Here is a 27089-nt window from a genome sequence, read left to right as displayed (position 1 = left end):
ACAAGTGGTCTTGTATACAACTATTCATTGCAGCCTAAACAATCAACTAGGGAGCCACCCGGGCTTCTGCAACCATTTCTTTAGTTGCTAACTTCTATCAATTGTTGAAATTTAATGAACACATCTCTGAAAAAGCTTTGATTTATTATGGGATGCCGCAGGGATCCATTTTTGCCAATAATCTTTTCAACCCACATCTTGAGTCTCAGAGCTTGATGTTAGAATGGACAGTAGTACTCATCCAACAATGAGAAAATGTGATGAGACAATTGTACACCAGAAATGTCCACTGAGTATATTTATGCCATCCTCTATAATCTTGCCAATTTTTAAAAACGAAATCATTTGATAAATGAATTCCTTCTTCTGCAACACAAACAATGAAATACATTTAAGCCAGATCTCAGTACTGAACTTATTGGAGTGGCTTTGACATTTCACATGGAATGAAAGTAACATTTTGAATACAAAGTAATTTCTCACACATATAGACATAATTGCCAAATCAGCCAATTTTTCACCTAAACTTCATCAAAAAGATCAAACACGTTCTTTCACTTGCACAGATGAAAACTGCTGTGTATGTCCTTTCTATCTTCTGAATTGACCATGGCAAAATCATCTTGGCTGATGTATCTCAGTATTCACTGGTATCTATCAAGAAAGTATGTCATTCAACTTCTCAAATTTTAAAGTTTTTTTGAAAATGGGACAACATCTTACCCATCCTGAAACAAAACCTCACTAGCTTCCCATACAGTGTTGAGAATTAAATTCCAATTTTTCCCACTTGCTTACAAAGTCATACATCTGAAAATACCCCCTTAGGTGGTGAACCTCTCAGGCTGCCAACAAGGTCTCAAGAGGTACCCAATGTACCCAACTAAATGTAAGACCTCTATTACATTATGCTACATCTTTGAAGTGCTGAAACCTCTTTCTGCAACTCCCATTTGATCTACAAACGGCACCAGCTCTCCTGTAGTTCAGGAAACAACTAAGAACCAACCTCTTCCACATTTACCCAAATGATCCTGCATCCAGAATAGACTTCGATGAAATTCACTTTTTATTAGCATAATTTTAGGAATTTCATGTCATGTTTGCCATTTGGAACTACATAAATTATGCCTTCACGTCACCTCACGCAATTATGTGCTATTGTAAATTTACTGTGAACTCACTAGAACAACAGAACACGAGTTGTTTTGCAAGGTTCTTTTCTTTAAATACATACCTGTTCAAAACCTGATGCGAGGACGCATTTCATACCAAAATACAGTGCAATATATAGAGCAAACAACTGATTTACATTTTGCCTAATTACGCGAATTGTCACGTAATTAAGACAAGGCAAATCACAAATTTTACACACCCCTAGTCCAAATTTGCCTGATGATTTTATATATTTAATTTCACTGGTGTTTCCTTACCATTGCTATCTTAAAGATTTGTGTCATTATCAAAATTATTGTAAAGTACACTAACTGCTCATGGTTCAGAAAAAGAGAATATAGAATTATTAGGTAAATACATACATAGGTACACAACACAGACATTACGCACATATCAATGCCAAAGATCTTCCTCTGGTGAAGATAGTGGTAAAGGTAGAAATGAATAGAGTTAAAATCAATGTAAATGCAATGAAGTTAACATGACAAAACAACCCCCAAGCAATATAAAGGACAGTAAACATGCAATGATTGTTGGTATGCTTAAAGACAGCTATCCATTCATAAAATACATATTTCACAATGATGTGACCATACAATGTGAGTTCACTTCATTGGCTTCATGTTTCCTCCAGGGTTGTCTCATTAATGGTTACTTGCAAAAGTGAAAAATAAAGAATGTGCTGAGGAAAAGCATGCTGATGATTTATGTGTAGCATGAGAGGGGAGTGGTAGCCCTGACTTTACAGCATGTTCAGAGATTGTAATGTGAAACAACCAACAATATATAAACTAGTATTTACAAGCTGGCTGATTCAAAGGTATATGTCAGATGGCAGTATCCCCTTTTATGAGTTGGTCAAATCCAATTATGCAATTTTCTCTTTAATTTCTGATGTTTCTGTGGGAAGCCCATCAACAGAAGTCATCTGGTTCTTGGATCATTTATGCTACTATTTGAAGATTGATTTTCAAGTTGAAGAACTTGTTTCATAACCTGTTATGTGGGATATCATTAGTGTCAAACAACTGAAAACTAATGATAGGACATTGGTGCATTGGATCGTTTTTCAAAACTGTACTATTTCCACTTCAAACTTCTTTGGGTTTGATGAACATTTTCTAGCCCCATGAGAGAGGCCAAACCATGATGCAAACATATTTGCCTAAGGAAAAGATTTCTTCTTGCAGAACACTATTTGGCTGCTTCTCACACTTGCTGTAAAAAATGACTTTATTTGGTCAGTGCCTGTTGATCAACCAAACTTTGATGCGCTTGTTTGAATATGTACCTTTGCATCGCATGCATTACATTGCATGCCTTTACAATGCGGTTGTTACAACATTCGCGTTGATACAGCGCAAACTATTACATCGCAAGCCGTTTCAACGACTTGCTGTTGGAGGCCCGCTGGACTTAAGAATATTATAATTTACTATTCCGACTCCAGTTTGTGCAATAGCAGGGAAGGTGTTGTATTGTAAATCCAACATCAGTGCCCCCCCTAAAGCAAGTCGTTGTAATTGCTTGCATTGTAACAATGCAGTCGTTGTAACGACCGCGTTGTAAAAGCATGCGATGTAACACATGCAATATTGTGGCTGTTCCTTGCTTTTTTGTGTTGTGGAAGCAAGACATTTTTGTAATTGATCAAAAATCATTTCTGAAATTACAGTTGCTTTTTTGTTTGTTTGGCATCTGGGCAGGTGTTCCCATTCAAATGCATTAGCCATGTAGGCCTTATGACATTGTCCCATCCTTCCTGATTTATCTTTTAATCTTCCACTCAATATTCTTTCCAGTCTTTGGCACTGTGTTGCATCAATCAAACTATGAGTCTGTGTTTTTATTTGTGGGTCTCATATTGCAATGGTTTTGGTTTGCACAAGTGCAAAACACCATCCTAGCTTATTTTGCTTTTGATGAATATATTGCAAAAGATTAGTACCCACTGAGATTGGCCCCACTCACCCAATCATTTTGTGAGCAAGCATGCCAGGAGATTGAAGTTTATTTAGTGGGTCTGCTCTTCTGGATACTGACCCTACCAGACATATGTCCGACCCATTATTTGTAGCAATAGTGGTGATCAGTGTTTAGAGACTCACTGAACAATGGATGCCTTCTAGAATGAGACTCCAAATGGAAGGAAAAAGCCTACATGGGAGAAAACCCCTTCCAGAATGATGAAGAACTGATCCACGATTACTTCCGAGAATGGCAAGAGGACAGAGGGAAGTCCGAGGAGTCTGAAATTCCAAGAAAACGAAAGAAATAATAGAAAAGAGAAACAAATGGACAATGGACGTAATAAAAAATAATAATACAGTAGCACTGAGGTGTACTTCCTTCTACTCGCTTTACCTTTATATATCTTTCAGAAAGGAAGCTATCCTTTAACTCTTCTAGTTGACTATCTTTGGCATAGCTGAATGGTAAAAATGTCCTGCTACCACCATATTGCATAGGCCTGAAGGAAAACCCACACCCCTCCACTCCCTGAGGAACATGCTATATGAAGTGTGACATAAAGACTATAGATGCCATTTGAGGAAGTCAGGTATGTGAATCATTGCAGGCATCCATGTCTATGTTCCTTCTGATTGCTGCGTGAATCTGATGAAGTGGAGCTTCAGAGCTCTCATTTAAACTTTGCAACTTCAGGGTGTGACATCAGCAATGCAGAACCACTGCTGAAACACACATAAGCTGCTATTGGAGCACTGACCTTGAGACTTGTATAGTACTCCATAGGCGTTGAGGGTCTTGAGTGTGCCCGATGAAAAGGAATGACACGACTAGGAATAGTGACTGTCATAGGGCACTCTTTCTACACATGGCTCATGTATTTTGGAGTTGTGATCCACCCTTTACAGTGATCTCCTCTAAGGACTTGTATTGTTTTCATGGCAGGAGGATCCCTCTGGCATCGTTTGTAGGGTGGTGTGCTATAGCCCTGGGAAGCTTTACCTCTTTACTATGCTGCTGTAGGAACATGTTTCCTATTTTCCCTGAGATGGTAAGTGTGTCTGCCATATTTACTGCTTTTATCAGCATGTTCTTGAGGGTCATTGTAGATAAGGATTGTGGGTGCCAAACGTCTCACTCTTTGCCTGTTTAACCTTTTAGATGTAAAGGTTTTGCCTTGTGGGAGTACCTCTGTTGCACTGGTTGAACAAAAGTGAAAACACAATACAAGAAACACCCCCACTAATTTAGAAAAATAGAGTAAATTTGAATAATTTATGCGATACCATCACTCAATGGTCCCAAGGCCAGTGTGAAAGCCAAAATGCAATTCAGAGAATATTATTTTTGTTGGCCCAGGTTTGATAACATATATGGGGCAATAACATTGAGGACTCACTTTGCATTCCTTCTTGAAAAGGCGCACAGTTGTCGCATGTGGCCAAGCTTTAGTTGGTCCAGTGCTTAGCATGGTCTTGAAATCATTTGTCAAAGTTGGGGCCCACAAAGGCATGTTTGCATTAAAGAGATCCAAAGGTATTCCATCTGGCCCAGGAGTTTTCCCACACAGACTTCTGTTAATAGCATCTATAACATCTTCCATAGCTATATCTATTCCAGAGACGGTAGAAAGTAGAGCATTTAGTGCAATAGATTGTTCATATTGTACTTCAATACCATGAGATTCCTTAGTAGTGGCCGAACCTGAATACACCTGAGTAAAATGCTTGACCTAGTCATCCAGCCTAATCACTGCGTAAAAACCTGTATCATGAGAATCATCAAAGTAATTCTGATTGACAATCACCCAGAACCTATTGTTGTTTTTAAGAGTACTAACCATAATTACATTTTGGAAGGCTTGCTCCCTTATAACTTTTCGGGCTAGTAAGGCTTTCTTTTAAAATCGGGGTCTCTGGGAGCTATTTTAAGTTCTTTAGGAAAGAGGTGTGGTGCTGCGGCCAGGGCGACTGACTCCGGAATCTGGGGATCACGGTTCAATCTCTGGCACCGGCGGCAGATTAGCCCAGCACCATGTGACTCTGGGCAATAGCTTGCTTAATCTTCCCGACGGCCCCCAGTGCCTAGAGACCCTTACGGGTGATTGTGCTCTTTACAAATGTGTATTATTATTATTATTATTATTTCAATACATGGCTATGAGCCTTTGTGCAGATGGAGACAAACCATTTAACTTGATTCTTTTTAAAAGTATTAAGTGGGATGGTATATAAACTCTTGGCTCTCTCAATGATTAATCAGAAGCTAGCAGTTTTAGCCCCATTTTCACTTTCCTCATTTAAACATGCTAAAAAGTCCACGTAGTTAGTAGCCACTACGTTGAAATGGAATGAATCCTTATCAATTTTAGACCAACTCGTTAGCACCCCTTTGTTGCCAGAATAGACCAGAAGATTCATCTCAACCTGAACCTTTTCAAAAAAGGAGCTATAGATCAAGATTGCTGAGAAATTATTATCACTGTGCACAGATTCTAGGACTACATATTCCTTTGTCTGTCTCCTGAGATCTTGGGAGAACAACTAAATTAGGCTAGTGCAGCCCCTTCCAATGTAAGTGAAATTAACACTGGGTCTACAGTCAAAGAGTCAAAAAGTGATTTGCTTTGTTAGGAGTAAATTGAGTTTTTTTTCTAAAAACAGTGTGTGACAAAGTTTCCTTCTGTGCACATGAAACCCCAAGACCCTGTGGCAGACAATTTTCAGTGCTGTATGTTAAAATAGTCTATATACAGAAAAGAGCATTTGCCATTAAGGGTATTTAGGTTGCATTCTAAATCATCAGATAAAGAACTGACTATAGTAAGATTATCTGAGACAGAATTATTATAATAAAAAAGTATTTTATTTATTATATATTTGTATTAAGTTATCAGAATAAGTTGGTAATTAGAGAAGTCAAGATTGGTCCATACTACCCAACCCGGGGATGTGAGAGAGATTAATATGATCAGACCTCCTTTATCCCTTCCCCTGTTTACTGGAAACGCAGGGTTTATGTAGGTAATAAATTCACTGGCTGTCACCAGTTTCTTGTAAACAAAGAACTTTCTACGTCTTGATAATACTTTTCCAATTTAAGTTTGACAATTTGGAAGCCAATCCTGCAATGTTCCAGGACGTTAATCTAATGGCTACATTTGAATAATTACTAGCACTAATCCTGGTAGCAGCTTCCCATATAGCACTAACAGTAGTTGGAACTAGATTTACTGAGACAATTGGTTGAGAGTCATGGTGACGCCCACGAGCGGATCAAAGGAACTAGGGGGCATATTTACAGGAAAGTGGCGAGAAGTATCCAAGAAGGCTAACAACATGCTCTGTCACTTTAGAAACATAGGGCTGCACCATATTTACAGGAAAAATGTGCAGTCCTGCATTTCCTCCTGCACTGGTACTAAATGTAGCTTCCTAGCACCAATGCAGGCACCCTTGCAGCATAGTGCAAGGGCGCCTGCTTTGAGGGGAGTGATTGTTTATGTGCAGGAAGGTCTCCCTTCCTGCATGTGAACAATCTTTAATGGTGTTTAGTAACTTTTATGTGTACTGCTTAATACAGCACAGATAGAAGTTGCAAAACCTCACTTATTTTAAATGATTGTTTATGTGGCGAAAGAGACACCTACCTGCACATAAACAATCATTGCCATTTTGATGTTTCAAGGTGTGCTGCACACATGGAAATGGCAAAACCCGCCATGGTAAGACCAGGTTTCCCATGTCCTAATTTTGGCATAGCCCCATATTTACGCCACCCTTGTAAATAATGGGCAGCGTTAAAATCAATGGGTGTTGCAGTGGAACATTCACAGCAACACCCATTGCCCTCCCCTTTCTCGCTAAGTATAGCGTGAAAGGGGCCTTATTTACAAGACAGCATCAAGCGGTTAGGTGGCTCAACACTGCCTTGTAAATAATGCGAAGCTCCTATCACCACCACAACATCTTGGAAAGTGACGCTGTGGTGGTGATAGGACCTTGTAAATATGCCCCTGGGTTAAATAGCCCCAAATAGCTGTCAATACAATTTCTTTACGTGTGAAAGAGGAGTAAATCTGTAAAACTCGGATGAGACGAGCTGCAGGAGGGAACTTATTAATAATATTAAGAAGGTGTTGCATTTATCCAATGCAACACCTTATTAACTAGATGAAAATGATTCTCAGATAAATAAGACCTTGGGGGGTAACTCATTCGATAACTATTATATAAAGAATGGCTTCTGCATCCGCATGTAAGTACCCATGTAAGTACCCATGTTTACCTCATTGACTCCCCATTCAATTGGTGTGTTTAGCAGAGGTAAAGTGTGCAGTGTCCTAAGTCAAGCAAAAATGAAGTCAGCAAAAACAGGAGTCATGAAGGCAAAAAGTTAGGGGGAACCAATGCCAAGGATGTGAGGTCTAAAACAGTTACTGTTTACTATGAAGTCTGTCATATATTTTGTACTACTAGATATCCTGCATTGGTGGATGAAAACCTATTGAGTATGTCATGTTCCTCACTATAAATCTTACTTAATATAGGCAGAAGTTGGTTCTTGAGTTTGCTCTACATTTATCTAGGGATTTTTTTTTAAATAATCTAGCACTAGACACCTACTGAATGACCTATGATGTTCACATCTGTCTACTAGTGAAAGGTAAGCTTGACACTCTTGTTTAGCAGAGAAAGCTGCTAACAAAACTCTCCCCAACAGAACAGAGTTTTTGAATAGATAGAGGACATGAATGACACAGCCTCCGTTCACAAAGGGAATTTAAAATGTATGATCAGTAATGTAATTCTGTGCATGCATTAGTTTCTTTTTCAGTTTTTTTCTCTGTGGGGATACCAATCTCTGACACCCCATTATCTGCAGCCTCACCCCTGACTCCTCGCAAGGTGAAAGAACAAGGTAAATGGGAAGGGAAAAGAGACCATTACTGAATACGAAATCGGAAACCGCATGAGATTTTCACCTGATTAATCCGGATCTGCAGGCCATTTCCAATTCCAGGCCGAAAAACACATAAAAATGCATGTGAGCCAGATATACCAGACAGAAATGCAATTCCAAACACCCAGTATCCATGCATCCAAATCACCGACTAGTCAGCAGGTCTGAAATAGGGGCTCACATGTTTTTGAATACCTTAAAACTCTAGTTATTGGAATACTTTTATTTCCATACACTGCTCACACCTAGTTAGCCCAAAGCCCTGTTATTATTACCAGTATGGGATCTATATAATCATTCTACATTGCAAAAATACACTCTGGGATTCCCAGCCCCTTTCCCAAAGATCAGGATTCAAGTGATGTCACTGGAATTCTCACGACAACCATTCTTAAAGAAATAAGCTAAGCTAGTGGTCTTAATTTTGGATCATCTATCTGCACAGAGGGTGACAAAACTGATTTTCCATCAACCATTTGCATGGGAAGTGGCATCACTTTCTGCCTTCTCCCTAATTCAATTAGCTCTTGAGGGTGTCCCATTTCTAGGGTTTCCTCTGCAAAGGGTGGACTTAGACAACAACATCAACTGTTTGTGCCTTGTAGGGTCAGTAAGGTGCTTGGTCACAACTCCTGTTCCACTGACACTTACAAGGTTAGATAAAATCATGTGCATAATCCAGCAGCCCCTACTGCCAATATCCACAATCACACTCAGATGTAGACAAACTAGGCACTCATATACCATTGACATAACACACACACAGACCCAACCTCAAGCTCATCCCACTAACTACCACTCCCCTTCAAACTAAAGAATGCACATTCCAACTATTGCTCATTAATGCTTGCTTTACAGTACTTCGTGCATCGGCCATCACAGACCTCATCAACTATCACGAGCTTGATGCACTTTTCATCACAGAAACATGGACACAAACACATCTTCACATATCCTAGAAGGGTACAGCATCCATCATATGGACTATGTATATAAAAAAGGAAGGTGTCTTGGTGTCAACCATAAGTCAACCTAGTAGTGCACCCTAGGCAAGCAAGTAACACTCAACTCCAGGAAGCTGTTGACATGCAATTTACCACCCTCTTCAAAGGAGATTGCCATCTTCCATCTCATTTACAGATCTTCCAGGCAGAACGAGGACTTCAACGCAGAATTCTCAGACTACTTAACCACCTCATCCATCTGGTATGCCCGCACCACCATCTATGGTGGCTTCAATCTGCCAGACAGCACAATCTCAACAAAAGCAAGAGATACCCTATTCAACCTGATAGATACATTCAGCATGGTACGCATCATCAAACAACTAGTACAATGCAAATGTCACATCCTCGACCTTCTCTTCAAAACATCACCAACAATGCAATGCAAACCACCTATACACTTGCACTCTACAAATCACTTTGCCATCCCTACCTCCCTGATCAGCATCCTAACAACAAACCAAGGTTGTCACTAAAGAGAAGGCCAAACCTTTAGATTCTTCAAGGACTTCTCTATAGACAATCTAATGCTTGAACGTATCTCTCATGCTATCAACACCACTTCCAAGATCAACAAAACAACCTGAACAATGTTTGGGAAATCCATGTGAATATCCCTGTCCCAATTACAACACTCAAGTGATAGCTAAAGCCTAAGGTAATAGTCCTGATGAGATGACGGTGGCATGTCAAGCAACCTCTGAAAATATTTTTTTCCCTACTGATGAAGGTATTTAACCAGAAACACGTGTCTAGGGATATGATTTGAGAATTTGCGGGCACTGGCCACAAACATTTTGAACATTTTGAGAATTTAGAACGAAAAATGAAGAATACTGAACTACAATGACCATGAGGCAATGGGGTAATCTGGCAAGGACATGTTCGCGGCTCTCCCAAACCCCTGTGTATTATATTTAATGGCTCCCGTGAGCCATGAGCAGACGAGCTCTGGGAGACGTCCGTGCACACCGGGAGTGGTAATAGTCCTGATGAGATGACAGTGGCATGTCAAGCAACCTCTGAAAATATTTTTTTTTCCTACTGATGAAGGTATTTAACCAGAAACACGTGTCTAGGGATATGATTTGAGAATTTACGGGCACTGGCCACAAACTTTTTGAACATTTTGAGAATTTAGAACGAAAAATGAAGAATACTGAACTACAATGACCATGAGGCAATGGGGTAATCCGGCAAGGACATGTTCGCGGCTCTCCCAACCCCTGTGTATTATATTTAAGGGCTCCCGTGAGCCATGAGCTGATGAGCTCTGGGAGATGTCCGTGCACACCGGGAGTGGTAATAGTCCTGATGAGATGACGGTGGCATGTCAAGCAACCTCTGAAAATATTTTTTGTCCCCTACTGATGAAGGAATTTAACCAGAAACACGTGCTTGGGATATGATTTGAGAATTTACGGGCACTGGCCACGAACTTTTTGAACATTTTGAGAATTTTGAACAAAAAATGAAGAATACTGAACTACAATGACCATGAGGCAATGGGGTAATCCGGCAAGGACATGTTCGCGGCTCTCCCAACCCCCTGTGTACTAAAGCCTACAGAACCCTTGAATACTAAAGACCTTGATGACAAGAAAAGATCCTTCCTCAGACAGACAGGAAAGAAAATAGGAGAAAAAAAGAACTTCTGGGACCTATTGACAGCTCATCACATCAGCCAATGAAAATTGCTATGCCAACACCATCACAGAAGTGATCAACAGAAGCAGAATGCTAATAAAGATAATCAAGCACTACATCAACCCCCTGATGGACTAATCTATTCCTCACTCCACAGAAATTGCAACACCATCAACCTCTTCTTCCATGAAAAAATAAAGAAGATCCACCAAGCCTGTTTCTAGTCGTACAACCACCTCTTCCTGTAGAATCTCCCTGATATAACTGACATACTTAGCTTCCTCAAAGTGATGTCTTATCATTTTTCTTCATCAAAGTTCTCTCTGGGGATGCTCTCTTACCCCTTCTTACAATTTTCAATAACTCCCTCTGTGACTGATTCTATCCAGAAACTCTCAAGATAGACCAGATCCTCCTACTCCTAAAGGATCCTAAACTAAACCCTGACGACCTCGCTAACTACTGGCCCTTCACTCACCTAGAGTTCATCAGCAAGATTAGTGAAAAAGAAAGTCAATGTTCAACTCCAAGATCACATCAATTCTACCATCTATTGCATGACTACCAGCCTTGTTTCAGGTCACACTGGGCCATTGCGAACCCTACCTTACACATTTTAGGCCAATCCATCTTGATCACAGATGGATATGACTTTTGATATTGCTTGACCTCTCAGCTGTCTTCGACAGAGTCGACCATACCACCCTTAAACGCAACCTGGAGTCTTGAATGGGATTCACTATCAATAAATGTCAGTGACTATCCTCCTAACTTTCCTGTCAATACAAATTTGTTCACATGGACACCTCCAGGTCACAAAAGACCCATATCACCTATGCAGTTTCATGTCATCTTCAACCCTTGAAACGAGCCACTTGGTGTTTTACTCATAGATAATAGCATTAAGATTCACCTATATGCCAATGAGACAGCACTCTACTTGAAAATCTCCTCTGATTCAGACATCCAGCACATCAAACAATGCTTGAACAATAATAAAATAATACTTACTTTTTTGCCAAAAAAACAAGCAAGAATCCTGGCTCAACGAACTGAAACTTGATGGCATGGAACCTGAACTTTCACCGAATGCCAAGTCACTTGGATGCATCCTGGACATCAACTTTACCCTCAAGAAACACATTGCCAAAACACAAAAATGGCTTAGTAGCAGCTCCATCTTCAAAAGAACGTCAAACAGTTTGATCCAAAAAGTGACTTCAGAAATGCTATTCAAGTCCTCCTACTCTCACATCCAGATGGTGGTAATTCCCTACTCAGTGCCTCCAAGACTCCACACTGGCACTCCTTCGGCTCAGTATACAGTCCGCGGGACATCTCTCGCAGGACCTGAAGAAATATAGATCATATTCACTCCATCTTGATGAAACTCCACTGGCTCCCTACTGACCTACACTATCTCTAAACCCTGTTGCATAATTTATAAAAGCATCAAGACCTTCACCACGTCTTATCTTGCAGACAAGCTCACCATCTATAGTGCTTCTTGGCACTGTCACAACCAGGACACCATCTGAGTACAGAACAAGAAGTATAAAAAATGAAAAAAACAAGATAACAGGATTTTTCAAGCTATGCACTCGGGATCTGGAACAACATCTCTGTATGCATCACGGCCACTCCCAAAGATTCTCCAATTCATGCTAGAGTTGAGAAATCACCTCTTCAATGAGAGTACAACATCACAATGAATTAACTGTCCTTAACCAAGTTTCCTACCCAATTACTCATTGACTTCATACTTGTCTTTGACAATGTAGTGTGCCACTGACTTTTGGATAAATGTGCACTACAGTAATAGCATATACAGAAATAAATACATTAAAAAGGTATGGTAAGGATGTGTATAGTTTTGAAATACATTCTGTGGCTCTTTCTTAACTTCAAATTATTCTAGTCAATTGTTTAAAATAGGGACATTGTTTTCCCATTTTGATCCTTTGTTCAGTGCTCAGTGGTATGTTGTAAGTTGTAATGTTTTCTACTGTGGTTTTGGTAGATTATGCTTTTGACTATGACTTGAGTTTTCCTCAAAGACCTGTGTGTTACTGTAAGAATTAACATGTGTTGTTTTAGTGATTTTCGTTTTCTTTTATTTTTCTAATCTGTTTTTCCATTAAAACCTAAATCATTTTCCATTACTTTTGGCTCAATGACCAAAAGTATTTTATGAACGTTATTAAAACTATTATTATTGATGTGTTTTCTTTTGCAACCATAAGCAGGAGAATGTCCCTGTTGATATAATTTTGGAAACATTATGAGTAAAGGTAAATGATAAATGCCATACCTTTTTTACTGCTATGCATACATATTTTGGCAATGCAGTGTGTGCACTTGTAAGTACAGAAAAACACAGAAAAGTGAGCAAGTACATGAATGGTGCACACTTAGTTTGCTATTTTTAAATAAAATCATTCATAAGTTAGGCAAGACATAGTTAAAATTTTGTGAATTGACAAACATTTATACATTAATATCACAGGTACATATTAATTACACATATGATAATTCATTTCAGTGTTTTCGAGAAAATGGGCCTTGTATGGAAGAATGCAGAAACAGTAACAGACCTGTCCTTGTGTGTGGGGGAGAATTGTGATGGGGACATAATGTTAATTGTATCACGTAGATAAAGTTGAAATCTGATCATTTAAAAGTGGCAATCATTCTTCCAAGATGAGCACTTCAGGAAATAATGACTGCACTTTTTGAAGGTGCAGTTTTAATATCAAAAGAACCATTCATAATGTTTTCTAATTTGATGCAGCTTGCCGCAAATGCTTGGTTGGAAAACAGGTCTGGAAGCATGAAGCGGTTAAACACTCTGCACACTGGCAATAAGAGCTACAAGTAAAATGGACGTTCTTGCTCATATCTCTACAACTGTATTGTATCCCTTTCATATAAGCCAACAATGACAATCCTTTTACTTTGCATTTTTTGTTTTTGATCAATTGAACTGAATATTCTGGACCACACATATATGTTCAATCATCCACTTAATGAAGACCAACTGCCTGCATCTGAACACTGACAAGACAGAAATCATGATCTTCAGAAAAACACTTCACTGTGGGACTCCGCCTAGTGGCCATAAGAGCCAGTACTGATACTCATTCCCACCACACCAAGAAAATCAGGATCATCATCACAGCAAATTTGACATGACAGCCTAAATAAATGCTGTCACAGGCTTCTGCTGCCATACCTTGAAGATGCTGAGGAAGACTTTCAAATGGCTCTCAATCAGCACACACCCCCACAAGAATGCTGGACCATAGGAACACCCTCTATGTCAGAATCAACAACAAATTCACCAGAAGGATGTAGAGCATTCAGAACTCAGAGGCCCAAACCACTCTCAACCTCCCATGCCACACTAACATCACACCACTCCCAAAGGAGTTCCTCTGGCTCCCCATATACAAACAAGCACAATTAAAATCTCCACATGCATACTTTCAAGGCATTACAGAACACCTTACCAGCAGGCCTCAATAATCATATCTGCTGTCATAAACCTAGACACCTCCACTGGTCTTAACTATTTGCATCACATTCCACATATGCGGAAAACCAGATCTGGCAGAAGGGCCTTCTCCTGCATCCCTGCTAAAGTGTAGAATGACTTGCTGCTACACATAAGAACCTCCTCCTCACTTCTTCATTCTGCAAGACAATGAAGGCCTGACTTTTGGAACAGTCTCTCTAGGCCCTAGGTTTGGATAAACTCACAGAAGAATAAGTATACATACAAGGGTCTAGGGGGTTGTATTTAATGACCAACTAACTCCACACCCCTAACTACATACATGAACAAATACTGGGAGATAGTCAGTCTAAGGATAGGACAATTAAACCTCTAGATGTTCAACATAAAATTGTTCACCAGGTAAAAATAGTTTGCCCCGCCTCTAGCATGAATGTGATCTCCATCAGCCCACCCATTTGGCGGAGCCTCGTCATCTGGAAATCTGGAGGAGTGAAGGGAAAGTAGCCAATGTTGCTCAGCGGCTAACAGGATGAAATACTTAATCTCGTACTCCGATAGTCTCAGCTAGAAAGCTTGTCAAAGTATAGTAAAGCTGATGGAGTGCAGTGCTAGTGAAAGTGAAAAATGATAAAAATGACTAAGAGGACAAAAAATGTGTTTATTGAATATTGTCCAAATGCCATGAATAAAAAACGCCTGATAGTGTGGAACAAATTTACTATCTCCTGGCTAAGTGTAAGGTCAACATGTTTCAGCCGTTTGTGGCCAGTTAGCCCGGCTTTCTTCAGGACCTAGATGGTGTGGTGTGCTACTGCAGGAATAATATACTTAGTGCAATATATGTTATATAAACATGAGTCGCATCGAATAATGAGTAGACCAGTGGTGTATTACCACCCTACCAGACATGAATCCTGTTTGAATGTAGGTGGGATCTATCTCTTCTTTTCCTAAAAAAAATATAAAAAATGTTTATGAATAAACTGACATCAAACTGGTGATGGTGAAACAAAATTACTTCAAACATAGAGGTGAAAAAAGTCACATAGTTGATTATAATTATTAATCATCCCTTAATGTAGCTCTCTTAAGGCAATATGAAATTTATAAAATGCTTTGGTACTCACCCAACTCTCTGTGGGAGTATGCCTCACCTCACCCGGCAACTGCTCGGTGGTTGAGGCCCCGCTCTATTCGTGCATAAAACAAGGGAGCAGAAGGCAAAGTTATTGTCCATCTTATTCCCACTGTTTTGTTCAAAAAGTCACGAATAAATCTAAAACCTAAATCATACACGTAAAATCATTGAACTTATAACATGGAAGACCGCAAGCTGGTCCCTCTAACGAGGTGAGGTTGGTTCAATTATCTTGGTATATTTACAGAGATTTTAACCTGTATTAGACTGGTTTATACGTCTAATATAAGATCACTGTAAACAATTTGACTTGGAAATATAATGAATTTTTGTAAAAATTAGGAACATGAACAAACAGGAGGAATAGAACTGAAGATTCCATCAGCCCTGTGAACATATTATCCAGTATTCAAATATAAGCCTGTTGTAATGCTTAAACATTGCTCAAAATGAGATCAGTGCTCGCCTAATAGTCTATGTTAAAGGTCACATACCTTAGGAAATCAAAAACTCAGTAATCACAAGACTAGTATTTAAAAGAGAGCAGTTGTAGGTACAGAATTTAGAGCTAAGGCATGGCATTCCCTTACCTGTCCGTCGGTACCCCCTTGCAGTCTGCAAGCAGTGTGGGAGGTACTGAGGAAAGGAAGTGTCTCCATTTAAAGTAGCACTGATTGGCTTAATGAGCCCTCATTGACTCGTGGGCCAATCGAGAGCTGCGATGTTGTATTGCAGCTAGGGCAGATTTGTTCATGAACATAAAGAAAGGGCAGAGTTCTAGTCTTAGATTAGTGTCTCCATCGAACATGGTGGTTGAATAAACGCATATAGTTTCTAATTCGGCATTCTTTCACCTGCGAGCATAAGTTCGTACTCTTGGAAATTCAGTCATCAGGGTAATAAATACCCAACATATTGGTTGTATGATTTCAGAACAGGCGTGTCACCGAGGCGCTCGTAGCCGAGTGACGTGAGGTAGTGTCACTCGTTAGGCCACATCACGCTTGCGCGTGCAGCTCTATTTTCGAAAAAAGGAGAGGAAGGAAGACAGGCAGTGTCAGCACAAGCAGCATACGTGCTGCAGGGCGACCATAGTGAGTTGGTGTCAAGCGATGAAGTTTAAGGACATTGGAGTCTAATGTACTATTTGAATTAAAAGTGGAAAACGACAAACACTAATAGAGGATGTATAATAATATTGGTATTTCCACTAAGTCTGGCAGCAAGGTATTTTTATAAACTGTCAGCCTGAGGTAAGATCTTCTTATACCTTTATAGAATGCCATAGACCCAAAGAGGCTAGACTTATTATGTTGATAACCTCTTTACAACACAACAAGACAATTTATCATTCTCTCAATGTTGTCACTCGATAGATGTCATATGGGTAGGGATGTGTGCCCAAGATCAGGCGGTCTTAACGTTTGAGGACTACAGATTAAGTAACAGTGCATGAGATTTTTGTGATCATGTCTTTATACAGATCCTCTGAGTGTGAGTCTCTCATTCGGAAACTATTGGAGATGTTATATTGAAATCCAAGGAATGTTGTCATTCAAACCCACTATGTCAGATTTGAGCTTGAAGATCCACTTCTGCTCCTTAATGAACCGGAATCTAGTGATATCAGTCACATGTGGGGGGATCCACGGATGTTCTAGGACCACCCACCTCATGTCATCAGCTGAATGATTGAAAGATAGAAAATGGTTTGTGAGGCCCGTTGACTGTTTTCTACAGCGTATGGTGCTCTTGTGTTCACTGATACGCAATTTTATTTTGCGGGTGGTATGACCAATATATTTCAGTGAACAAGGACAAGTGATCATGTAGATTACCCGATCTGTATTGCAATTGGTGTGAGTTTTTAGGATCCACGGCCGGCCCGTGCCAAGATCAACAGATTTTGTCTTGGTAGTTTGTGGCATACGCTGCATGAGCCGCATGGAAAATGGCTACATACAGGCGGAAATGTCAAGGAATGCTAGTCGTGCTGTGCTGTACTCAATGGTAAACCTCAGAAAGGAGTTTTGTTGATTGAGCCAGGCATGGAATGTTTGAATCTCAAGTGCTGAACCTCGCCAAACTACCAGCACGTCATCTATGTACCTCTTCCACAGCAACACCTGATGGAAATACGGGTTGCTGTGGTTGAGGACACAGTACTGTTCGAATAGATGAACGTACAGTTTGGCGAGGCTGGGCGCAAAGATACTGCCCATTGAAGTGCCCGATACCTGGAGGAAGATCTGGTCCTCAAACTGAAAATAGTTCTCCATCATGGCAATCCTGGCGAACTCCATGATGAGACTAACTGGAGTGATGCTCTCTATCTCGCGTGCTTCAAGCAGTACTCTGATGGAATCAAGAGTCTCTTGTTGTGGAATACATGTGTATAGTGAATCCACATCAAAGCTGGCGATCAGGTCAGTGGAAGCATCAAACTCGATCTCTGGCAAGAGACGCAGTAAATCTGCAGTATCTTTCAGGTAGGTCGGCATCTCTGACACTACTGGTCGTAGGAAATGGTCAACAAATGTTGATAACGGCTCTAGTAAGGAGCTAATCCCAGAGATGATGGGAAGTCCTGGTGGTGGTCGTTGGGTTTTATGAATCTTGGGGAGACAATAGAAGTAAGGCATTACGGGGTGGTTCGTGATCAGATACCTCGCTTCATTTGATGTTATCCAGGGGACGCTGTGCTGAATAATTGGACATCTGCTGGGACTCGGCGCTCTTGGTTAACTTTTACCACTGCTCGCGGTACCCGCTTCACGGGTCCCGCATCGTGGGGAATCCTTAGTGCTTTGTTGGACCCGATACAATTGCTGGAGGCGCCCATTGGACATCGACGGAGGGTGTGCTGTTATAACAGGCAGGGCTGCGAGCGAGTAGCAGGTCCTGGACTTCACATCCCAGGACCACCCGCCAGCCCGCATCACCGGCACCTGGGCTGCTCTCCCTGCTTGCTCCGACCTCTAACTTCATCCAATCCCTATATCACTAAGAAGCCATTCCTGCAGCGCGAGCACACGCGGGAGCGTGCCCGGGAGAAGCCCGGGACAGGGGCGGGGCCGTCTGCGGCCGTCCGAGGCCGGTTGGGGTCGGGTCGGGCCACCCCCCTTTCACTAACCCATCTAAGTTACCTGGTATTGTAAAAACGTTGGACATATAGTGGTTATTTTATTGTACATTGTTTCATTTTTTGTCTACCGGAAGCGTGTCCAAGTACATATATATAAAATGCCCCTACGCTCTGGTAAGGAAAGACAGGTCCAAGTATCTACGACAAATGGAGTCTTCACAGGCACCATTGACCAATTTTTTAAACGTTCAACATGTATCCTAGAAAAAGAAATCGCACTTGCAGAAAAACGCTTATAGCTTGATTTAGTCACGGGTAAGCGCTCTTCATTAGGGAAAATTCGTGAAGCTGTTTCCCCAGTCCCCCTAATACAATTGGATTCCGTGGCCAGTAATGTTACAGCCACGGATGCTGTGCCTGTTGACCTTGAGTTGGAGTTGGAGGGGGGTGCTGATAAAAATATTTTAGATTTTATATCAGAAGGTAGTTCTCTACACCACAACTCAGTTAATATTGAGATCGATGTTTCGGCTTCCTCTAGTATTGTTCTAAGCCCAGAGCCTGAAACACGGTCATCAATTCAGGAGAACAGGAACACGCATATAACTAGTAAAAGGAAACGGGACGATTCGTCACAGAAGGGTGGTAATAAAAAGGTTCAGAAAACTAATAATACAATTTCGCCCCAAAATAGTACTATAATCCTGCCTTCAAACCCCTCAGTGAGCAATAATAATTCAGATAATGATGCAGAAGGTACACTTCTAGATAAAATCGAGGTACTGATTAAATCTCTCCGTCTGCCATTATTTGAACGAACTAGGCTTTTAAACGCCAAAATGGACTCTATGGAAATCCTAGTGAGGGAAAATGTGGACACTTTGAAAAAGTTATCACAATCTACCACCTTTAAGGGGTTAGAACAAATGAGTGCCCAGAAAAAGGCGTTGAGTAGTGGGGATAAGGGGAAAATGGTTAAACCTGTATCATCTTCCACGAGAGCCCCTCAGCAGAAGCCTGCTACTGATACAAATAAGCAGACTTCTGAGACGACTATATCCCTTAATGTTGATATGGGTAACAATCCACAGTCCACCTCTAAAGGTTTACCCAAACCAACCCGCCCAATGGTCCAGAACACCCAGACAAGGAAAACTGTTCCGCCTAGGAAACAATGCGTGAATCTCCCTCCTGAATCACTGCCATATACTGTAATCCTGACCGGAGTAGCCCCATTGGGAGAGGGTAGGGTGGAAACCCATAGTGATCTACACAATAAAGTAAAATCTTGGTTAAACAAGAACCGACCTCTCCCACCAATGTCTAAAACTGATATCCTTACTGTTAGGAGAGTAGACTGGGTGGGATTCAGTAAAAAAGACCTTGAAGGTGATTGTGTTGTCATTAGCTTTAGGGAGCCATGGGTAGCAGATTTTATCTGCAGAGAACCAAGATTTGGAAGAGTGGGTGACGTCCAAACTTTGTCCCTGCACTATTTTTATCCCAAACTTAGTCTAGGGAGTGATTATCCCCGACAAAACTATCCCAACCAAAACATTAGATTTAGAGGAAGCTACCCCCCAGAAGTGGCTACTTACCCAATGTTTTTGCCCCATCTCTCGAATCGCTTTGCACCATTATGTGGGCTGGAAGGTGTTGACTGACATAATGGGGGATCAGTGGAACAGGATAATAGGGTGCCCAGTTTGTTTACTGGAAAGATATCCCCTCATATTTTAAACACCCAGGTGATGGACAGTAGCACCGATAGCCCAAGCAATATTGCAGAAACTCTTCTGGGTGATCAGACAAGAAATGGCCCCAATGTAACAAATTTGGTAGAGGAAAGTATGGGCAGCCCCTTATTATATGAGAAAAGTGGGGAGATTATAGCTTCACTTGAAGAGCCATCGGTAGTTCTTGTTAATACGCTCAAGATATTATCTTGGAATATTGCGGGGCTGAAGGGGAAAATGGACCTGATAGAATGGGGGGCCTTTATAGAGCAATTTGATATTGTTGTGTTTCAAGAAAGTTGGTCAATTGATGCTGTTTTTCGCCTTGGTTATCTGAATTTTTATAAACCAGCACATAAAGGGCAAAAGGGTCGCCCGTCTGGGGGGCTTGTTATTTGGATCAAACAATCATTATGTTATAGGACCCATGAGTTATCTGTCCCAAGCCCTGACTTACAGGGACTCAAACTTAGCAGAACAAACCAACGGGACTTGTTTTTAATTAATATATATGCAAGGGGTCGATCAGGAGGTAAGAGTCCCGGAATAATTGAGGATTTAGAAATCCTATTGAACAATATTGGTCAAGACAAGTGTGTAGCAGTGGCAGGGGATTTAAACTGCACGTTTGAACCCCTACCAACTATGGAAGACAATAGCTAAGGTGAGGTAGACCAGTAATGGAATATCCCCAGCCTGGCCTTATCGCCAATTAAAAAGGTCACTGAGGCTGTTTTGCAATGGCTTGGGATATGTTTGGAGTGGGACTTGAGGGCAGCAAATGGGAGGTCTATATCCGACAAGGCGGGAAAAGCCACATTTGATAATGGCTATAGTACCAGCCGTATAGATTATTTCCTTATTAAAATAGAGTTTTGGAGCCTATTAGGGGATATGGAAATAATTGATAAACCAGAAAGTGATCACAACCCCCTTTCAATAAATCTGAAAGTGGACAGTGGGTTGCCCAGAAGAAACATAACAAATTATACTACAGCTGAGACATTCCTTGCCAACGATTGTCGTAGGGTACGCTGGGGTCGGGTTCTGGAAGTTCCTGACACTATTGAAAGAATATCACTGGAAGTAGTAGCTGCGACAAAAAAAGTGACCCCATTATTGGAAAAAATGGGGTCTCTGGAGCAAATTAGCTCAATCCATGAGTCCCTTTTTGCTAAACTTAAATCCTTCTTTACAAAACAGGGTGGCTCGTCGAAAACTGATAGGAAACTCCTGGGTGCTAAATGGTACAATAAGACTTGCCGCATAGCACACAGTTCCTTGATAGCTGTTATTAAAACCAGGGTAACTTTGGACATTAAAATAGAGAGGGCTAAATATAAGAAAGTGTTAAAGCAAGCAAAGACAGTATGGGACAACCAACGTTGGCTGGACCTTTATGAGGCGAGTCTGTCCACTAACCAGCTTAAGTTTTGGCAGGTAGTGAAATGGGGAGGGTCAGGGGACTTGCAAATCCCGGGTAACCACTTTTCAGCCGAGGATTGGGTTGAATATTCTTCGGCCCAATTCTGTGGCATGGTGACAGGAAGTCCTAATGTAGGGGAGAGTAACCTGACTCCCACTCCTGTAGCTATTTGTGAGAACATAGTCTTTAAAGAAAATGAGACAGAGATTGCATTAAAACAGATCCAAAATGGCAAAGCACCTAGTATGGACTGTGTTCCTGCGGATCTTTTTAAGCTTGATATAGTAAATTGGGTTCCTTATATACCCACCCTAGCTAATGCTATCGCAAGAGGAGCCAGAATACCAGCCTCCTGGAAAGGGGCTGAAATCCTCCCTGTATTTAAAAAAGGTGATAAGACTCTTGCTGGGAACTACCGCCCTATAAGCCTTATCGACGCCTTGCAGAAAGTAATTGCCAGAATGCTGCTGGGTAGAATCCAGTTTTGGATGAGTATAGAAAATATCCTATCCCCGCTGCAAGTTGGCTTCAGGGCTAGTATAAGCACTGTCGACCAAGTCCTCAGATTTCTTATGATCTACTGGAAGACAGTGCATTTAGGAGAAGGCACTATATACGCAGCGTTCGTGGACCTTAAATCTGCGTTCGACTTGGTCCCCAGAGAGAAGTTGTGGGAGGCCCTAAGGAGAATGGGTATGCCGCCCGAATTACTTGAGCTTACTATCAGGCTACATTAATCTAACTTTGCCAGAGTTAGATGGGGACACCAGGGCCAGGTGACAGAGCCCTTCCCAGTGACACGTGGAGTAAGACAAGGCTGTGTCCTGGCTCCAACCTTGTTCTTACTCTTTATTAACCAAGTAGTTCAGTTTCTTTCATCTACCCCGACAGATGCGCCAGTTTTGGGTGGGACAAGATTCCCCCCTTTAATTTTTGCCGATGATACTCTGATTTTGGCAAAAACACTGGTGGGTCTCCAGACTGCTATAAATAAGTTTGTGGAGTTTTGCAAAATAAATGACCTCGAAATTAATGTTTCAAAAAACAAATTCATGGTTCTGACCAAGAATAAACCATTAAGGGATCATGTAACTATGAATGATACCAACTTGGAACAAGTAGGGGTGATGACCTACCTAGGGGTGGTTATAGACTACAGGCTGCGCTGGAAGGAGCAGATCGAGGCACTCTACCTAAAATTTGCCCGTTTATCGGGATGCCTTGTTAAAGAACAGCATTGCTCCCAAACCAAAAGAGTTTTGCCAGCACTAAAAATTTTCAATGCCAAAATTAGCTCAGCCATCCTCTACGGTTCGGACCTGTGGGGTTATGTAGATCTTGCCTCATTAGACAAAATCCAGAATAAGTTTTTCCGTAGTTTGGTAGGTCTCCCCTTATCGTCACCATCACTCCCCCTTACGTTAGACATGGGCTGTCAAACAATTAAAAATCAGGCACAATATAGGATGGTAGCCCTTTGGGGACATATTTGGTCCACTCCAGAACTTTCCATGTTTGCAAATGAAATTCTGGATGTGAGATCGATATCAGGGTCGGGGAATCTAGCCTGGTTTAAAAATGTGAAGGCAACCCTCTATAGAATGGGTCTTCATAAGCTGTGGTCAGATCCGGGAAACCAGGTTTTTCCGTCGAAAAAATAATTTAAACTATTGTTTTGGGCCACGGTCAAAGAAGTTTTGGTTTTGCTTTCACAGAATTACAATCTGACAGGTATTTTTTTGCTCCATAAAGTGGTTCCTCACACTGAGACATATTGGGACAATATTACTAAAAGTGCAGACAGGAAACTCTATCATCAATTTAGAGTTGGTACGTTGCCAATAAGGGAGTTTACCAACAAATGGCATAACCAACCGTCTTTGCACTGTCCCTGGTGTAGTGAACATAAGGAAACTATGGGCCATTTCCTTTTTGCTTGTCCAGCATACTGCGCACCATGTCGGAAATGGCTAAAACTCATCTGCAGAAGGGTCAATACACTGGTATGGGAAGAAGCGTTGCTTATTTTGAGATTTAATAAAGCTGAGTGGATTTCCATAGGTGTGGCGAAATACCTTGGATGGGCGTGGATCATCAGAGTTAGGCACCTTTCAGGAAGATAACTGTAATCAGTATGATAACTGTACAAGTAAGAATACACTCAGTGTAGCTTCCCATTAATTAATTGTATGAATTGTGAACTGTAAATCTTTTTTTAATGACCTCTAAAAACGTCTTGTGATGTTATTTAATCAATTTTTTAAGTGTCTTTGATGGTTATTGAGAAACGTTTTAAGATTTGTATTAACCATGTTGTATATTTGTATGTATTTTTATCTGTTGTCTTTTATGAAAGAACCTTCGAAATAAAGACGTTAAACTGTTATCCAGCCTTCAGCTTCTGTGATCTTATATTAGACGTATAAACCAGTCTAATACAGGTTAAAATCTCTGTAAATATGCCAAGATAATTGAACCAACCTCACCTCGTTAGAGGGACCAGCTTGCGGTCTTCCATGTTATAAGTTCAATGATTTTACGTGTATGATTTAGGTTTTAGATTTATTCGTGACTTTTTGAACAAAACAGTGGGACTAAGATGAACAATAACTTTGCCTTCTGTTCCCTTGTTTTATGCACGAATAGAGCGGGGCCTCAACCACCGAGCAGTTGCCGGGTGAGGTGAGGCATACTCCCACAGGGAGTTGGGTGAGTACCAAAGCATTTTATAAATTTCATATTGCCTTAAGAGAGCTACATTAAGGGCTGGCGAGGTTGATTAATAATTATAATCAACTATGTGACTTGTTTCACCTCTATGTTTGAAGTAATTGTGTTTCACCATCACCAGTTTGATGTCAGTTTATTCATAAAAAATTATATATTTTTTTTTTTTAGGAAAAGAAGAGATAGATCCCACCTACATTCAAACAGGATTCATTTCTGGTAGGGTGGTAATACACCACTGATCTACTCATTATTCGATGCGACACATGTTTATATAACATATATTGCACTAAGTATATTATTCCTGCAGTAGCACACCACACCATCTAGGTCCTGAAGAAAGCCGGGCTAACTGGCCACAAACGGCTGAAACATGTTGACCTTACACTTAGCCAGGAGATAGTAAATTTGTTCCACACTATCAGGCGTTTTTTATTCATGGCATTTGGACAATATTCAATAAACACATTTTTTGTCCTCTTAGTCATTTTTATCATTTTTCACTTTCACTAGCACTGCACTCCATCAGCTTTACTATCCTTTGACAAGCTTTCTAGCTGAGACTATCGGAGTACGAGATTAAGTATTTCATCCTGTTAGCCGCTGAGCAACATTGGCTACTTTCTCTTCACTCCTCCAGATTTCCAGATGACGAGGCTCCGCCAAATGGGTGGGCTGATGGAGATCACACTCATGCTAGAGGCGGGGCAAACTATTTGTACCTGGTGAACAATTTTATGTTGAACATCTAGAGGTTTAATTGTCCTATCCTTGGACTGACTATCTCCTAGTATTTATTCTTGGATAAACTCACACCTGCTTAGCACCAGGATACTTTCCTGGGTGATTGCTCATTCTGCATAACACAACAGGTTCAAAGGTCTAGTAAATATGGTGAAAATATAGGAATTTAAAAAGTTATATAAACAAGGACACACTGTGATTGCCTTTTTATTCTTCATTGTTATTTGCCTAAGCTATATTTAAGTCTAAACCGAATAAGGCTTTTAAAATATCATAAAAATCTGAATGATTTAGCATTCTATTTATTATAAGTTGAACTTTTCAATTAGTGCATCTTTTACTGCTCGAGTATTTATAATAATTCTTTGTATGGCAATGCAGAAAAAACTACTTAGGAAAAGGTTGACTGTTGTGTGGCACATAGTTCAGGTATTTGTTCTCTGCGTGCAAGGCCACTATCTTTGACAGCACTGGTTTTAATGCATTCCTAATGCATTTCCAACTTTATAGAACTTTGCAGAACATATTGTGAATATTTTCATTTACAAGTTAATTCTGAGGTTTTTTCTGTTGGCCTTATCATTATCCCACCAGTTTTTGTGCCTGAATATTTTATGTACTGAATCAAATATTGAATGGAAAAAAAATAACTATACGTTTTTTCATTTCGATAGTGCGGAAATATAGCTTTTGAAGGCAATTTATACTTACCTAAGCATTTAGTTAAGGTCCCAAAATCTTACCTACTTTCACGATTAACAGGATTTTTATTACTAAAACATATGTTATGTTATTCAGATTTGTGTAGTGTACTATCACTGGGGAGGATATCTCGGTGCTGATACAGTGCTAGAAGATATTACTCAATGAATGTCAAAGAAATGTAATATGCCTAGTACATTAAAATGCAGTGCTTTATTTTGCTGCATTTGGTCTAACGCCAACAACAAGTACTGGATATAAGGAACTGTCATTCGACAAGCACTTGCTACAATGACATAACCGAAGTTTCAGCAAGGGGTTTGAGGTGGAGAGTTGGAGAGGGCGTACAAATATAGGTTACTGCTGGGGTTATGAGTCTCCTACAGGGTCCACTTATTACTAGGGTTGTTGATTTCCAAGGAGAGTCGGTATTATACTCTGACCATATCCATGCAACATATGACAGGCTGGTATCTCGCCTCAACAAAATGCTCTTTGTTTGATTATTCTCTGGCAAGGGCCTACTGGTAGGTGGCAGAACTTTTCAAAACCGCAATTTAGTTAGGTTGGCACCAGAAATCTTTGCTAGAAATGAACATTTCAAGGTCTAACTGTGTAAAGAATCACTGTGGTAAATAGTCATGCTTCCAAAACGTCTTATAAGTAGTTAATGAAACTTGAATGTCCTGGAGAAAAAGCATTAGGTGATTTGATTTGGTTTGACATTTGGGTCGGAAGTTGAGGGGGCTTAGGCAGTTTTAAAATACGTAAGAACGTTATTGACCATTTTTTAACTGAATTAGTTTCTGTGAACATATATATTCTTCGATTAAGAAAATGAACTGCAAATAATTTTTTATACAGGCCTTTGTTTAAACAGCTTGCATTTTTTGATCTTAAATAACAAAAAAATCAGAACATGGTTGAAAGTTTTGTAATAAAGTTAAATGGACTTAGGGAATCATTATGATGCTGATCGGACCGACCGTCCAACTGCTGTCTTTGCGAGCCTTTTCTTAATGCCAAAACCGGGAAGCTTCCCCCTGCTGTATTATGATGCAACCACTGCTACCACAGCGTTCGCATTTACGGCAGAGCACATATCCCCAAATATGTTGCAGCAAATATGTATAAAACTCACAGAAAACATGTGTCATGTACACACATGCATGACATAAGTGGGGATATGCCTTGAACTCCATGTACCACATTGCTGGAGTGTGCCGGAAAGAGCACAGTCCAGTGTGAGAAAGTGCC

Source organism: Lissotriton helveticus, chromosome 7, assembly GCF_964261635.1.
Source record: "Lissotriton helveticus chromosome 7, aLisHel1.1, whole genome shotgun sequence".
In the NCBI taxonomy this organism is placed as follows: Eukaryota; Metazoa; Chordata; class Amphibia; order Caudata; family Salamandridae; genus Lissotriton; species Lissotriton helveticus.
The sequence above is the reverse complement of the archived record's forward strand: the minus strand, read 5'-3'. Positions refer to the sequence as shown.